Source organism: Octodon degus, unplaced genomic scaffold (assembly GCF_000260255.1).
Source record: "Octodon degus isolate 3935 unplaced genomic scaffold, OctDeg1.0 scaffold00070, whole genome shotgun sequence".
In the NCBI taxonomy this organism is placed as follows: Eukaryota; Metazoa; Chordata; class Mammalia; order Rodentia; family Octodontidae; genus Octodon; species Octodon degus.
Window position 1 is genome coordinate 2,997,005 of NW_004524646.1, and position 11,423 is coordinate 3,008,427.

At 37.5% G+C, this 11,423-nt stretch overlaps 1 protein-coding gene across 1 annotated transcript in view; it reads right to left on the reverse strand.

Moving 5' to 3' along the window:
- Positions 1-11,423, reverse strand: part of Rps6ka5 (ribosomal protein S6 kinase A5) — a 198,081-nt gene that overhangs the window by 78,592 nt on the left and 108,066 nt on the right. The gene's annotated exons all lie outside the window — the stretch shown is intronic.

Consider the following 11,423-nt stretch of genomic DNA (forward strand, 5'->3'; position numbering starts at 1 on the left):
ACTAGAAGATTCCATTGTCTTTTTAATTTATCATATTTATTCCACGGGGAATAATGAAACTTTAAACAAAATGGATACAGTAAAAACTAAATGCATGAGCTGGGAGAGAAACAAAGAAAGAGAGACGTACAGACAGACAGACAAACGGACAGAACGACCAACCAAAAAAACAACAACAGTTGGGCACATGCCTCTAATCCCAGCTATTTAAGAGACGGCAGCAGAAGGCTCACAAGTTTGAGGCCAGCTTAGGCAACTCAGAGAGACCCTGTCTCAAAGTAAACAAAGAGGGCCGAAGATGTAGCTCAGTAATAGAGAACCCCTGAGTTCTATCCCCAGTACTGAGTGGATAAAAAAAGAGAAAAGAAACTATATTGACAATTAGCTCTAACAAGGCATTTGTGGAAAAACTGACAATTGAATGCTCATTTTTAAGGAAACAACTATAGAAACAAATACTAGAAATCATTCAAAATCATACAGAACAATAAGCATTTTGCCAAAAATGTTTCAGAGACTAACCACTGTTAAAAGTATGGTATATGTGACAAACACAAAAGGTATTTATGTATGACAAATAATTCACATCTAGAAGTTATGAATATAGTTTAAAGCTTTTCTCCTGAAAAAATCTGAGAGGAGTATGATATGATTTAATAGTTTTAATCTAAAATGTCCCCCAAAAGTCTCATGTGCTTGAAGGGTGACAGGCTCACAGGGTGCTGTCAAGCGGTGGGTCTGGTGTGTGTGTGTGCGGCCTGGGACAGGACCCGGAAGGGTAGACTTCCATCCTTGGAGCCCTTTTCCTCTGTTCCAGGATGAGGGCTGTGTCCCTTTCCTGCAGGGCGTCCTTGTACCATCCCATTTGTCTTGGATCCAGCCGACCAAGGATGGAAACTGTAGGCCAAAGTAAACCTCGTCTGTGAGTTGCAGATGTTCAGTATTTTGTCCCAGCAAAAGGAAACTGACTAAAACAAACTATGACAGAAAATACATGTATTCCAAACACACACTCACCAAGTTTACTGCAGTTTCATATAAAGGCACAACAAATTCTTGACAAACTCACAAATTAATTTTTACACAATCCACTTAAATTTAAATTTCAAAACCCAGATAAAAGTAGTTTTAGAAACAAGATAGAAAAAAAATCCCTTCTAGGGCTTTGGTATTTTGTTAGGGAGCTTTAATTATATCTAAACACAAAGCTAATTATTAAAAGGTGTAAAAGAACATAGCATTCCTGTAAGCTAACAATGACTTTTTCTACTTCTAAGTCATTCAAACCTAGTGCTGTTATTTATGAACGCGTGGGTTCTGCAGACAGTCACAGCACAGGAATAAGCACCTACCTATCAACTGACAAACTCCTTCAAAGCCTTCACTGCTCAACCATCTCACCTTTTATGGCCATTCCAGCAGAAATGATTTTGTCTTCACGTGCTGATTATTGGACTTCTTTAAGACTTCCACTATTAAAATTTTCTAGCTGTAATGCAAATAGTTACTTGCATACTTGCTTTTTCTGCACAACTGAATTTAAGAGGTAGGATCAACATTTCACTACAACACATCCAACACAGTGCCTATATGCAGCAAGTACTACAAATTATAACTATTACTATTTTGTTTCTAGAGAGAGGTTCTTACTATACAAGACCTCAAAGTCACAATCCTCCTGCCTTAGCCTCCTGAGTGCTGGGACTGTAGGCATACACTATCATGCCTGGCTATTTAAAAACAAAATGTTTTTTATGTTACATGTTATATAGGTTCTTTGAAAAATAAAATCACTGAAACTCAAAAGGACAGCCTACTGCAAAAGCAAATCCAATACACTTCTATCCAGAGGCAATGTGACATACTCAAAGGAACAGGATTTTGTAAGTGACAGACCTGAACTACACAACAGCTCTACTGCTCTCCTGCCTACAGCAAACAAAGTCTCTCTGACTTTCAATAACTGTATGTGTAATGCTGCTTGCATGGTACATAAAAAGTGCTTTTTTATCTATTTATGGAAATAGTGAGGAAAAGCAGCTACAAATCTAAAGAGATTAATCTTACAATAATAGTGTAACCTATTTGCTGCTTTTGGAATAGATGGCCTGCTGGTTCAAGATAAAAACTTGAGTCATAAAGTAAGAGATATTTTGTAAAGATTCATGCTATATATATGCAAGATAAACAGTGAGTGAACTCTGACAGTAGTTTGAGATGTCATACTGGTAAACAGGACATCAAGGCTGCCCAAAAGATGTAACACTAGAGTGTCATCATGAGGCACATGCTCCAACCAGCTGCAAAGTGAGAAGTCAACAGGAGGCAGCTTCTGTAAGAAAGCACTTGGTACTCTGTCTTCATAATTCTGTTGCTATGTTTGGCATGCAGTGTGCCTCTCTGTGGTTTTGTTACTTTCTTCAATAGCAAAGATGTTTAGCATCTTTATATGACACCAAATATTTCTATATCTTCTTGAAGGGCCTATTAAAATGTTTTGTGGGGTGTACCTATTTTAATTTTCTTTTTTACTTGAGATGATTCTCATACCACAAAATTTACCCACTTGAAGTGTAAAATTTAATGGATTTTAGTTTGTTCAGAGTTGTACAACCATCACCATAATCAACTGCAAGACATTTTCATTACCTACCACACCTCAGAAATTGCCTTTTTTCTACCTTTTTGTTAGTTGTGTGTGCTGTTGGCATGCTATCAAAGAATTCAATACCAAAACCAAAGACCAAATTTTATTTCAATTTTTTCTTCTAAGATTTTGATAGTTTCAGCTCTGACCACTCTGAGTTCATTTTTGTTTCTTGTGAAGCATGGCATTTTCACACTTAGCTATTCAGTTGTTCTGGCTTTGCTGGTTGAAAAGCCTGTTCTTTCTTCATTGTTCTTCTTGTCAAAATAATCAGTTCATGCCAGATGTAAGGATTTCTGGATTCTTAATTGTGTTCCACTGATCCAACAGATCTAGAAGGTTGTTTTTACATCAGCATCACACTTCCTCATTACTATAAGCTTTGCAGTAAATTTTGAAATCAGGAAAGTGTGACTCTTTACTCTTCCTTTTCAAACCATTTTAGTCGCTCTATGCTTTTGATTTTAAATATGAAATTTGGAGTCATCCAGCCAATTTTTACACAAACACAAGTTGAACTTTTGAGAAAGGTTGTATTAAAGTGACAAATTAGAGATTACTATCCTCCTATAAATACTGCCTTTGTCCATAAAGATAGGATGTCCTCCCATTTATTTAAATCTTTTCAATGTTGTTTTATACTTTTTTCACTTCATTCTTTTGGATTCTAAAGTAAATGGAATTGTTTTCTTGATTTCATTTTCAAGTTGTTCACTGAAAGTGCACAGAGGCCTTTTTACCAAGATGGCACCGCAGGCGAAGAAGGAAGCCCCTGCCCCTCCCAAAGCTAAAGCCAACGCAAAAGCTCTGAAGGTCAAGAAGGCCGTGCTGAAAGGTATCTACAGCCACAAAAAGAAGATACGAATGTCGCCCACCTTCCACCATCCCAAGGAACTACAGCTCCAGAGACAGCCCAAATACCCTCAGATGAGCTCCCCCAGGAGAAACAAGCTTGACCACTATGCCATCATCATGTTCCCCCTGACCACAGGGTCAGCCATGAATAAGATGGAAGACATTCATCATGTTCACTGTGATGTCAAAGCCAATAAGCACCACATCAAGCAAGCTGTAAATAAGCTCTATGACACCGAAGTTGCCAAGGTCAATACCCTAATCAGGCCTGATGGAGAGAAGAAGGCATATGTTCAGCTGGCTCCTGATTATGATGCATTGGATGTTGCCAACAAAATTGGGATCATCTAAACTGAGTCCAGCTGGCTAATTCTAAATATATACTTTTTTCTCAGCTAAAAAAAAAAAGAAAGTGCATAGAAATTGAGTTGACTCAGTATGTGGACCTTGTATCTTGCACCTTTGCTGAATGTGCTTATTCTACTGGTACTTTTAGTAGACTTTATTTACAAAATTGTGTTATCTTAGATTTTCTTCTTCTTACTCCTTTCTAACTAAAGGCCTTTTGGAACCTTTTCTTGCCTGCCATTTTGAATAAAGTGGTAAAGGTAAACATCTTTTCTTCTAATTTTAGGGGGGAAGTATTCAGTCTGTTGCAATTAAGTCTTATGGTAACTGGTTTTTCATGGAAGCCTTTGTCAAGTGAAGATCACTTCTACTTTGCTGAGTGTTTGTTGTTTTGTTTTGTTTTTTATCATGAAGGAATGCTGAATTCATCTAATGCTTTTTCTCTATGTCTATAGAGGGAATTAGATAGGTTTTTATCTTTTCTTCTGCTGATATAATGTATGTCTTAGTTACTCTTCTCTTGTTGCTGGGACAAATACCAGACACTCAAATTAGGGAAGGCAAAGTTTATTTAGCTCACAGTTACTGGATGTTGGAGGCCAATAACTGGTATCCATTCTATTCCTCTGGTGAGTTAAGTTTATGGCCCCTCTCACCTTGCCCATTCCCTGTGAATCACGTGCTATGCCCCAGGGGTTGCACCCTCCCCGTTGCCTAGATACCTGCTGACCCCAAGAGCTGAGACTTCCTCATTCCATCACCCCCTTTATATACCCAGAACCTCCCCTAAATAAACGAGGCTTGATCAGAATCTTTGTCTTGCCTCCATTTCTCGTGTCTCCTGTCCTTTGTCCCCTCTTCAATTCCCCGCTCCTCCCCCAGGTGACCTTCGTTGACTGACCCACTGGTTTGGGACAACTGGACGTTTCAGTCCATATTCAGCTGGCTCCAGGGTAGAGTGGCACATGGCAGAGGGCAAGCTTTCATGGCTGTGGCAAAGAGTAAGAGCGCAAGCGAGGGGTAGCAGCAGCTCAAGCAGCTAGCTTTTCTTCCCACCTTACATTATTATGCAAATTACCTGCCCCAGGGCAGGTGCAGCATCCACACCCACAATAATCAAACTCCAGAAGCTGCCCCATGACTGCATGAGGCTTTGGGGGACACCTAGACATAAACCATAACAGTGTATTAAATTGACTCATTTTTAGTTGTAAACTAACCTTGCATTCCTGTGATAAATTTCTCTTTATATTGCATATAGTCTTTCTTATTTATTGCTTGGTTCTATTTTATATAATTTATTGAGGATTTTTTGCATTTATATTCCTAAGAGATACTGGTCTGTAGTTTTCTCTTGACGTTCTTGTTTGGTTTGGATATTTGATACTCGTCTCACAGGTAAGTTGACAAGTATTTCCTTTTCTATTGTAGAGTAGAGTTTTTAAAGAATTGCTATTTTTTCAATGCTTGGTAATATTTGCCTGGAAAACATTAGGCTTTGACTTTTCACATTTTTTAAGTAAGTAGTAGTGTAAATAATGCAGATAGGGGTCGGGGAGAAAGCTCAGTAGAATAAGCACTTGCCTGGCAAGCATAACAAGGGCCTGGGTTTAATTCCTGGCTCCGAAAAAAAAATAATAATAATGCAGATATTTCTCATTTAATGAGCCATTTAATGGCCATTTGGACTTAGGACCTGCCACTTGGACTTACAACCCATCTCTTTTTATACAATGCTATACATCTTGTTTATACTGCCTCCATGTCTTTTTATACAGTACATCTTGTTTACATGTTTATTTACCATTAATTTTTGCTGACTGTACTGTACAACACCATGCATTTATGTTCCATTGTGTATTACAGTACTACATGTAAGTTATGAAACTAAAAGCAAAATCATCAAGTTGGAATTCCCTTTGACTATTTTGTTTTGAATAATATAATGTATATAGTACATCTAACTCCTTATTTAGTGACCAATTTATTTTAACAGCCTACTTGCAGGAATAGAGCTCAGTTGTTAAATGGGGGGTAGTAGCAATAGTTCAATCTCTTTCTATCGGTATATTCACAAGCTGTATTTCTTCTTGAGTCAATTCTAATAGCTTGTGCTTTTCTAGGAATTTCCTTATATTATGTAAGTTACCAACATGAGAACAACCACCCATGTTGTCATACAGTTGTTCATGATATCCTCTTGTGAGCCTTTTTTTATTCTACAATGTCAGTAGAAAGGTCCTGTCTTTCATACGTACTCTTACCAATTTGAGTCTTTTATTTTCTCGATCTAGTTAAAGATACATCAATTTGTTAATCTCAAAGAACCACATTTTGGTTTTACATCGTTTTATGGATTTTCCCCTAATCTCTATTATTTCTTACCTCTCTGATTGATTTTAGTTTGCTTTTCTTTTTCCAGTGTTTCAAACTGAAAAATTGTTCAAGATTTGACATCTTTTAAAAAACAACTTAGGCAATTAACATGAAATTAACATAAATTTCCATAAAACACTGCTTAGCAGGACCCCCAAAATTGGATTATGCAGCATGGCTTCACTTTTGCTCATCAAAAAAAAATTGGGGGGGTTTCTCTTATTTATTTGATACACTATTTAGGAGTATACTGCTTAATTTGCACAGAGTTGTAAATTTCCCAAATTTTCTTTTATTGTTGAATTTTAATCTCAATCTGTTTTGGTTGGAGAATTTTTTATGATATTAATATTCTTAGATTTATTGAGCTTTTAATGGTCTGGTATATATTCTACATGAAAGAATGTTCTATGTGCATTTAAGAAAAATATGTAATGTGCTGTTCAGAGTTCTATAAATGTCAGGTATATCTAGGTGGTTTATGGTGATGCTTAAATCTTTAACTTCTTTGCTGATCTTTTCTTTTTTGCAGAACTGTGGACTGAACTCAGGTCCTTGCGCTTGCCACACAAGAACTTATTCTACTGAGCTATCTCCCTGGCCCCTTCTTTGTTGATCTTAATCTTAGTTGTGCTTTATACATTATTCAGAGTGGGATATTCCAGTTGAATTGCCTATTTCTCCATTTCAGTTTTTGTTTCATGAATTTTAGGCCTACATTGTTAGACATTGTTGCATTTATATTTATAATCATTTTATCTTCCTGGCCTGGGAGATAGCTCAGCAACACAGCACTTGCCTGGCAAGGTCCCGAGTCCAATTTCTGGTATGAAAAAAATCATTTTATTTTCCTGATAGGTTGGCCCTTTTTATCATGAAATGTTCCCTCTTGACTCAAATAGTATTTTTTTAGTTTTTATCTCTATTTTGTCTGACATCAGTATAACCATATCAGCTTTCGTGTGGTTTCTAGTTACACGATTTATCCTTCTGTAACCTTTACTATCCATTTGTATATTTTGATCTGTAGTGTAATCTCATGTAAATAGTATATAATTTGATCTTTTTCTTCCAGTCTGACCACCTCTACCTTTTGATTAAAATATTTAGCCATTTGTATTTAATGTTATTACTGATTATAGCCAGATTTGCTTGCCACCTCTATTCTTTTACTCTTTTTCATTAGGTGAATATTTTATAGAACATTTTATTTCCTTTAGCAAATTTTCAAGAATTATTTTCTTTAAAAAAAAGAATTACTTTCTTAGCTGTTGCTCTAAAGCTAACTGCAATATTAACTTAGAAACCCCTTTCATCTGCCCTTCTGCAGGGCTATTTGCCTTCCCTAATTTTTTTTTTTTTTTTTTTTTTTTACTGAGGATTGAACTCAGGACCCTACACTTGCCAGGCAAGTGCTTATTCTACTGAGCTATCTCCCCAGCCCCATCCTTCTCTTAATTTTTTGAAAGGACTATATGCCTGGAGGGATTTTGTTATTTTATATATATTATTTTATTACTTTATATGATTTTGTCTGTCAAAGAAGATGACAGAAGGAAAGTCCATAGTTGAAATATCAGTCTTTCTAGTAACCATTAGAAATTCAGTTAAAATTTTATATTTACCCCCTACCCCCACTATCGCATCCTTTCCTTATTTAATAACTCTGCTTCGCTATTTTAGTGAAGTCGATTTTATCTGCACTGTAAAGCTTTCAATATTGCTGCTCAGAAAGAAAAGCCTTGACTATTTGTACAGTGATCTCAGCGGGACTTTTTCACTCTTTCCCAGACCAGGAAGGCTGTCGCCTCTGCTGGTGCTACAAACAGCTGCTAGGCTCCACTAATTGCCGCCTGATTGCTCTATTTTTTCCACTAGACTCTGGAGCCATAAATTACTCCACAGTCCCATCCAGCAAACTCAGGTCCTTTTACAGTAGTTTGAGGCCAGTGTTGAGGTCTGTCCTGACCCCAGAAAGACTCTAAGTACTTGTCTACCTCTGACAATTCAACTTACTGTTCTAGTGAAGTTATCAGATTCCTCTTAATTGCCCATCACCAAAACCTTTTCCCCAGAAAAGCACCTGCATAGGTTAGAACTTTTCCACATGCTTTGTGTCACAAATAATCAGTTCTTTTGTTGACAGCTTCAGATGTCTCTTATGAGCCACATCTCTTGGGGAAAAATATCTCAGCCATTGCTCTAGAGCTGGAAGTGAAGACAGGGAACACTTTTTTTGGAGAAACATTTTTGCTTTATCAGCATGTTAAATGAGGGCAGCAGCCTCTGGGCTTCTTGGCTCATGCCCACTAGTGTGGCCCTGCCCTACACATAGAGTGGAGTGCGATGATCGGGGCTCCACATTCTCAGCCTGCTAGGCAGTCAGTAGAGCCTTGAGAAGAGGGGCTCTGTGGATGAGGAAGCCTCCAAGCGTTCAGCTTACCTGATAGGAATTACCCACTGTAACTCAGATCTGGGGTGGCTGAAAAATGATGAGACTCGGTAGCCCTCTACTGGGATTTGACAGAAGAGAAAGCCCTGTCATCTTGGCCACACACACCTTGATCAGACAGATACTCTAGAACAATTGTGACTCAGGGGCCACATTCTCAATTGCCACTTAGATTTAAGTTTATTAGATTTTCTTGAGTAAGGGGCCAGGGTATGAGTCTACGTTTCTTTGTTAGATATATGCTTGCCCTCAGAACTTCCAGAGACTTTTTTTTTTTTTTTTGCAGAACCGGGGATTGAACTCAGATCCTTGCGTTTGCCAGTCAAGCGCTTATCCAACTGAGCCATCTCCCCGGCCCCTCCAGGGACTTTTAATGGTTTTTACAAGAGCAGCTTTCATTTGTTATGGTTGTTTTGCTACCGAGTAAGTCCACAGAGAGCTCCTCACAATGGAGTCTATGGTCTTACTTCTTAATTATTAATCTGAAGTAATTTATAATTTGGAACACAGATTCGACCCAGAGTGCAGGACCAGCATGGAACCCTTCAGCAGAACTCCCTGCAGAGAAGCTAGAGGCAAGACCCACCCAGCTGATTCAGGAGCAGAACATCTTGCCAGAGAGACACAAAGGGTTCAACTCTAACGCCTGCAGCAGAAAGAAGTGGAGCACAGCAGCCAGATCCAAACAACACCCACCTGGAGGAATCTGAGCTTTGTAGTTCCGGACCTGGTGCTAAGGTAATAACTCTATCTAAGCTCTACACCAAAGGTCAGAAGACAGTGGTATACAAAATGACAAAGAGAAGGAACAAAATGCAGTCTCAGGCCCCGAGTCCACCCAGTACAAATGCAGAAGACACTAGCACTGAGGAGACTGGAAATCACACACCAGATATCTCTGAAATAATAGCGTTGGCAGTAAAGAAACAATTGCAGAAAGGTATAGAAGAAATCAGATCAGAAATAATTTTGGAACTAAAAATTTAGTGAAACTACAATCAAAAAAGTACTAAGTGCTTCTAAAGAATACACTGATTTAAAAAAATAGAGCAGAATATAAAAATGACAGAACCCCTGAATAAGCAATTTAGGAAAGAAATGAAATCTATGAAACAGGTTCAAAGTGATACACAGGAAATTAAAACCTCAATCACAAGCTGGCAAAACCGTTTGAATGAAAGTGAAAATAGACTTTCTGAAAGACACCATTGTAGCTAGTGAAAAAGTAAGAAAAGATCTCTTTAAAACAACTAGGATGCAGGAAAAAATAATTCAATACCTGCAAGATGATGCAAAGATGAACAATGTGAGACTAATAGGCATCAATGAGAAGGAAGAAGTCAATACAAATGATATAAAAAGAATATGGGTAGAATAGCAGAAAACTCCCCAAATATGGGGCAACAATGTGACATACACATAACTGAAGCATATAGAACTCCAAATAACAACAACCCAATGAAAACCACACCCAGACATATAATAATCAAGATGCCAGAAATTCAGCATAGGAACAGTATACTAAAAGCCACTAAATGGGGAACTGCCCCTTAGCTCAGTTCTTTAAGTGGCTGCTTCAACAAAGCAGTCAGGCTCAGGTTGCTGTGGTTCGATCCCCACAACTCAATCCAGCCAAACCTGCCCTGAAGGCATTCAGAGAAAAAAAAAAAAAGAATAACAGCCGCTAAAGAAAAGAAACAGATCACATTTAAAGGAAAACCCATCAGAATAACGGCAGATTTCTCTCTTCACAAACCATCAAGTCAAGAAGAGCATGGAGCAAAGTACTTCAAGTCTTGCAAGAAAACAAATTCCAACCCAGACTGATATATCATGCAAAACTCTCTTTTCAGTATAATGGAGAAGTGAAATACTTCCATGACAAAGAATAACTAAACAATTTCATGATGACACAGCCAAGCCTACACAGACTACTAAATGATGTTCTAGAGGGGGAGCAAATTGATCACAGCCCCATGAATGAGAATGAAAAGAACCCACCATTGGGCAAACAAACACAGGAGAATAAGAGGTGTACAATAGCAGTCTTTTAGTTATTCTTTTGTGTTCAGCAGCAAAATATTTCCATCAGCACACTCTACAAATGGACTTCTCTTCCACTTGAGTCATGATTCCACCTGAGTCTACAGGGTGGATTTCAAAGAAATAGCTGTAGCTCAGTTCCACAAGTGATGCCTAGCCACCATTAACTGTCACGGTCATTATGTGTGTCCACAACACACTAGAACTTTGTGCGATATCCTATTCTCAAACTGTTAGAAGTGCCGGTCATTTACTTGCCATTCCAGTATTTCTCTTATGTTTTACTCTTAGTATTTCTTTGCTATCATGAAAAGTTTTTCTTAGTTCAATTGTTTTGAAACATTTAATTTTTAATTAATTAGTATTTAATTTTTGGAATATTGCTTAATCTTAATTTTTGTTCTAAGATTTATACTATACCTTTGACTTACAATTCATTTAAAAGACATTGTATGATATCGTCTCCTAGTATTAGAAACTCTAAACAATATATTTCCATTTTTTGTTGACTTTATATTACTTCTTCCCTGTCTTCTATACACACATACACACACATATATGGAAAAAAAATACGTGTATAACCCAACATAAGATTGGTACTATTTCATAGAAATCTGCAATGACCTTTAAATAAGGGTTTATTTAATATATTTTTTATATAGTCCTGCATAACTATCATATTGAGAGCTCTTTATTGTTCAT